The sequence below is a fragment of the Lathyrus oleraceus genome, chromosome 5, assembly GCF_024323335.1.
Source record: "Lathyrus oleraceus cultivar Zhongwan6 chromosome 5, CAAS_Psat_ZW6_1.0, whole genome shotgun sequence".
NCBI classification, from domain to species: Eukaryota; Viridiplantae; Streptophyta; class Magnoliopsida; order Fabales; family Fabaceae; genus Lathyrus; species Lathyrus oleraceus.
In genome coordinates, this window is record NC_066583.1 from 489,370,079 (window position 1) to 489,375,770 (window position 5,692).

The 5,692-nt window shown below is 40.8% G+C and overlaps 1 long non-coding RNA gene across 2 annotated transcripts; it reads left to right on the top strand.

Annotated features, from left to right (window-relative positions):
• The first annotated feature begins 1,459 nt into the window (after window positions 1-1,459).
• On the top strand, window positions 1,460-3,005 carry LOC127085646 (uncharacterized). 2 transcript variants are annotated; one of them, XR_007789238.1, is made up of 3 exons: window positions 1,628-2,157; window positions 2,242-2,353; window positions 2,500-3,005. It is a non-coding gene; the product is annotated as an uncharacterized LOC127085646 (long non-coding RNA). The 2 variants fall into 2 exon arrangements; XR_007789237.1 differs by having other exon boundaries at window positions 1,460-2,353.
• The last annotated feature ends 2,687 nt before the right edge of the window (window positions 3,006-5,692 follow it).

The following is a 5,692-nucleotide window of genomic DNA, read 5'->3' on the forward strand; positions in this document are numbered from 1 at the left end:
TCGGGGTCAAGTTAGCTCTTAACCTTGCCATTGAGGGGCTAAGGTGAAGCTGATGAAAGGTGATGAGGGGTGTGCCTCATTGCTTCTATCTCAGGTCCGAGAGAGCATGTAAATATGAGAATGTGGGGGAGTTCAGAAAGATGGAACTCTTTCCCCGATTGGACTCGATAGATCTTGGGTTGGGATCTCAATGCTACAACCATGTAATGGGAGCAAGGAGAAGACTCACAGAATAGTGGGGGATAGATTGCTTATCCCTACCTTCCACCAATTGCCTCAAATGAGGACTTTCCCTGCTTAGGACAAATATAAACATACACAAGCATTGCCTCTTAAGGAGGACTTCAGACAGTTTTGCCCGGCCCGGTAACAGCCGGGTCTCCAGACTACATGAAGTCAGAAAAGTTATACCTCAGTGGTAAGCAAACCGCAAACCAAGCTATGCAACTCAAGCAATGAGTTAAAGCTACTAAAGTACCTGTGTAAATAGCTAACCAGTCAGTACACAATTCAAACAAACAATCAACAGTCAATATCACACAAACAGACAAATCCAGTCAGACAATAATGAGCAATCCATGAACACAAGTGAATCCTCCATTAAGGCCTACAAAACACACTATTGTTAGCCAACAACAACAAATGGTTAAGCTCAAATGAAAGAGCATCATCACTCATGGGGATGTATTCTTGAACCTGAAATCACAATTCAAATGATAAGTCCAAACCACTAGGTCGAAGCCTAGGGTCAAAAGAGGGAAAAAGTCCAGAACAGCAGCTGATACTCCACATGAAATTCATTTACTCAAGTGATAACATGTCCTAAAATTAAGGGAGCATGCAAGATTGAATTATTTCTAAGCCTAGGGGTAGAATAGTCATTTCACAATTAGGGAGTAATATTGAACTAAAATTTCTATTTACAAAATTCTAATCAAAAGTCAATTAAAATCCAAACTAGATTTAATATTCTAAAAAATCCAAGAGATTATCTAATTCTAATAATATTTCTAATTGTTTCTAAAATTCTAAGCTAATACCCTAATTAACCTTTTCTAATTATTAACAGCAACTAAACAAGTAACCTACTAATCACACCTACTTATTTCTAAAAAAACTATTAGACTATTCTAAACATTATGCTAAATCAACAAATTCTAATTCTAATTTGACAAATAATTGAAATGATAAAATTCTAGAATTAACTTCTAATAATATTTCTAATCATCAGCTAAAATTTCTAATCAGCTTCCTAATATCTTCTAAGTAACTCCTAATCCTAAAATTAAGCTAATCTAATCAATTTCACTAATTAAACACCTGAACTTTCAGAATGGGCCTTGGGTTCAACAGGCCCAATCGGAGGGGGGTAGGGATAGTGAAGTGGCATGGTGCATTGCAGAATGCGTTTTGGGCTTAAGGCCCAAACCTGCTCTCCTAAGACTACATGCGAGTTCAAGCCATGAGAAGGAAACGAGGGAATGACCCTTCGAAGACCTAAACGGCGGCCGGAAAAGCGCTTCCTCCATAAGCACTTTTTCACTTTCAAACGCGAACGACACAACCTCCTGCGTTTTCGATGCTCCACACAGCTTCGGGAGTGAGAGGAGCCAACGCCAACGTCCGGAGGATCCACCATCGGATACGAAACAACGCGACTCCGTCATTGCTGATATCCGTCAATGGCACGGACGCGATCTTAGACTATACGCACGAAGGTGAAGAAAACTCGAAAGCGAAGATGAAACGAAAGAGCTTACCAAGTGGAAGCGTCAACCTGAACTGGCGGATCTACGCTCTATCTTCTTGTTAGCTCGCGTCCCTTCCCTATGATGCGTTGCTTGCTGTTTCTTTGTTTGAAAAGAAGCGAAGATCGGAGACGAGTTAACGGATGAGATCGTCGGGATCGAGAAGAAGCGGTGGTGAACTCTTAGAATCTATCACTGCTACAGTCGCTGAAGGCGGAGGAGGTAGCGTTCAGTTATGGTGAAGTGTTGAGGTTCAATCAGGCATTCCGTTACAGGTTATGGTTGGTAGCGGTTATGATGAAGAGGAGTTCTTGGATGGATTCGCAGTGGTTGAAGGTTGAGGCTGAAGGATTGGAGGAGTTTGTGATTTCTGACTGCGATTTCGTCGTGACCGCACCGTTGCGAATTGGTACGCTCCTCTCTTTTCTCTGATTTCAGTGGAGTAAGAATTGAAAAAACGGTTTCGGTTGTTGACGATTGGAGTGTGGTGTAGGTGAAGGTTTGGTGAAGGTTTGATGAAGGTGGAGCTCACGGTTTCGGTTACGGTTCTGGTTGAAGACGATTCCAGATCGTGATTGTGAAGTTTGTTAGAATTCCTTCGGATTGTGAGTTTTCTTTTTTTGTTCTCCTATTCTCTTTTTTGTTTCTTTGTGTTCTTGTGGTTCTTCCAGGAGGTTGCAGGATGGAAGGTTTTTTTTATGTGAATTCTGAGAGGTTTTGCTTTTTGTGATTTTGTTGTAGTTAATTGCAGGGTTGATGAGAGAGCGAGGGGGTTTTGGAAGCAGTGGTTCTTAAGAGGTTCGAATGGTTCAGAGTTGAGAGAAGGTCTTGGTGAATGAATGGAAGTTATGAAGGTTGATGTTCAATGGTGGTTGGTTGAAGCGATTGTGAAGTCATGGTTGTTAGAACGGTTGAGGGTTGTGAGAAGTGGTGGAGTTGATGGTGGTTTGAAGGTTGGTTGATGATGGTTGAAGATGATGGAGTGAAGTTTTGGTTGAAGAAGAAGAATCTCGGTTGGGAAGAGGAAGTTGAAGTGGTGGTTCTTGATGTTGAAGATTGGAGAAGAAAGTGAAGGTTACGGTTACGGTGATAGAAGGTGAAGACTATGGAGTTTGGTGAAGGAATTGAAGAGAGGAAGCAGAAACCGAATTTGAGAGAGGGAAGGAGAATTTATAGAGTTTGAGTTTTTTTGGTTATAGTTTGTTAGTTAGTTGTGAATGAAAAATTCTGTTATGGATTGGTGATGGCTCGCGTTTAGCTGCGGTTTACCGGCTTAATTTGCTTGTGGCTTGTTTGGCTTGGCAGCAGAATTTTGATGCATTTTAGGCAGAATTTCTACATGCCTATTATGCAGAATTTTTGATGTGTTGCTGAATTTTTATGATGCAATGCAGAATTTGGTTTATGCTGAATTTTTATGATGCAATGCAGAATTTGGTTTATGCAAATGCAGAATTTTGTTATATTGTAAATGCAGAATTTTTTTATGAATGCAGAATTTGGTTTATGCAATGCAGAATTTTTAATGCAGAATTTTGGTAAATGCAATGCAGAATTTTTAATGCAGAATTTTGGTTTTGTACAATGCAGAATTTTGGTTTTGTACAAATGGAAATGGGTACGATTGGATAATGGCAATTGGTTTTAAACGGATAAACTAAATTGGATATGATTTGTGTTGAGTATTGGATAAAATGGATTATTGTAAAAAAAATGGATATGAAATTGGATAATGATTAAATTGGAATAAAAGTGGTTTTGAGGGATATGGAATTTGGATAGCCGTAAAAAAATGGTTAAATGGATTTGGTTAACTAGAAATGGATATGGTAATGAATGGGTTCTAAAAATAAAAGTGGATTTAGATTTTGATTAAATGGATATGGGTTAAACCAAATGGATACAAATGGATTAATGAACTTGGATTAAAATTGGGTAAATGGGCTTAATGGGCTTATGAGATTTTCAAGATGAGATATGGATATGAAAAAATGGTTAATGGGATAAACTTGTGGGCTTAACAAAAGGAAATGAATGGGCTTAATGCAACCACGGTTAAATCTCCAAAACCAATTCAACTTTCCAGTAATCAACTAGGATCATCCAACTCAACTTGAATTTCCAAGATTAATTCGAGAAAAGAACAAAATGATTTATAACCTCAAATCCTTCAAGATAAGTATTTGTAATGACAAATGAACTTCTTTGGGACATGAAGGAAGCGTCTCAACCCATCTCTCCACCTCCTAGCCCTCAGTTGACTTACAGTTGGCTGTTATGGGCCCCAGATGACCTGAAACTGCACTGTGGACTTTGAGCTTTCAACACTTGGCCAAATTGCATCAAAATGAACCTTGGATCAGGTAAGCTCTCTAGAACACCCGCAGAGCCTTTATTTCATAGAAGAACCCTTCCTCTCTTGCACGGATGGATTCCCCTGATCAGTTTTGACTGATGAAATACAATGCACTATGCAATGTGAATGCAATGTTTATGCAATGTTAATGTGATGTTAGTGACCTAAAAAATGAAATGAATGTACAAATGGGAGGTGCAAATTTGAGGTGCTACAGCTGCCCCTATTCAATCAACTGGGAACCCGAATGGATGAGAGCAACGGCTGTCAGACCTTCAGGGTAAACAGGGATTGAATACCAAGAACCGTAGAAATTTGCACACTGCTGGGAATTTTTCTTCTTTCTTTTTCTTATTGTTTTTCTTCTTTCCAAAGCACAACCACATCCAGACATCGACACACGACGAATGGGAACAGAAATCATCTCAACTAGATGCCAACGGACAACTAGGAAACACTCAACGTTTACCAAGACCAACGGAGAGGTAAATCCACATGGGGACAGGTACAACTAGACGTCATAGGACGAATAGGGAAAAACTCAGCGTTTACCAAGACCAACGGAGAGGTAACCAATCATTATCGAATGACTGGAAGGATAGTGATACAACCATACGTCAGCGGACGAAATGAGAAAAACTCAACGTTTACCAAGACCAACGGAGAGGTAACCAAACATCATCGGATGAATGGGAAGAGAGATACAACCATACGTCAGCGGACGAAATGAGAAAAACTCAACGTTTACCAAGACCAACGGAGAGGTAACCAGACATCATAGGATGAATGGGAAGACTCGACCAGACGTCATAGGACGAAAGGGAGACTCGACCAGACGTCTTCGGACGAAAGGGAGAAGCTCGACGTTTATCGACACCAACGGAGAAGGAGGAAACTCAACCAGACATCATAGGATGAAAGGGAGACTCAACGTTTATCGACACCAACGGAGAAGGAGAAAACTCAACCAGACATCATAGGATGAAAGGGAGACTCGACCAGACGTCATAGGACAAAAGGGAGAAGGAGAAAGCCACTTCACGAGGGAAAGGCACCGCAACCGGAAACCGAATAGGACGTCTACTGGAATTCTGGCTGGGAAATCAACCAGACATTAATGAATGAACTGGGAATAGGGTATACAATCAGACGTTCGCGGACGAATGAGAAAAACACAACGTTTATCGAAACCAACGAGGAGGTAGATCCACTTGGGGAAGGGTACAACTAGACGTCTTAGGACGAATAGGAAAAACTCGACGTTTATCGACACCAACGGAGAGGAGGAAACTCTGAGGGGAATCATCTGGCATTACCAAATGATCTGCGGGGAATAAGCAACTATACATCATAGGACGCATAGGAAAAACTCGACGTTTATCGACACCAACGGAGAGGAGGAAACTCTTCTGGGGAGAGTGAAAACACAACCAAATTATCAGCGGATAATTGGGAACAACTCGACGTTTATCGACACCAACGGAGAGGAGGAATCTTCACTAGGGAAGAAGGACAACGTTACGAACATCGAAAGATGATGTTTACCGACACCAAAGAAGACCAGACACTACGCATGACTGGGAAAGCA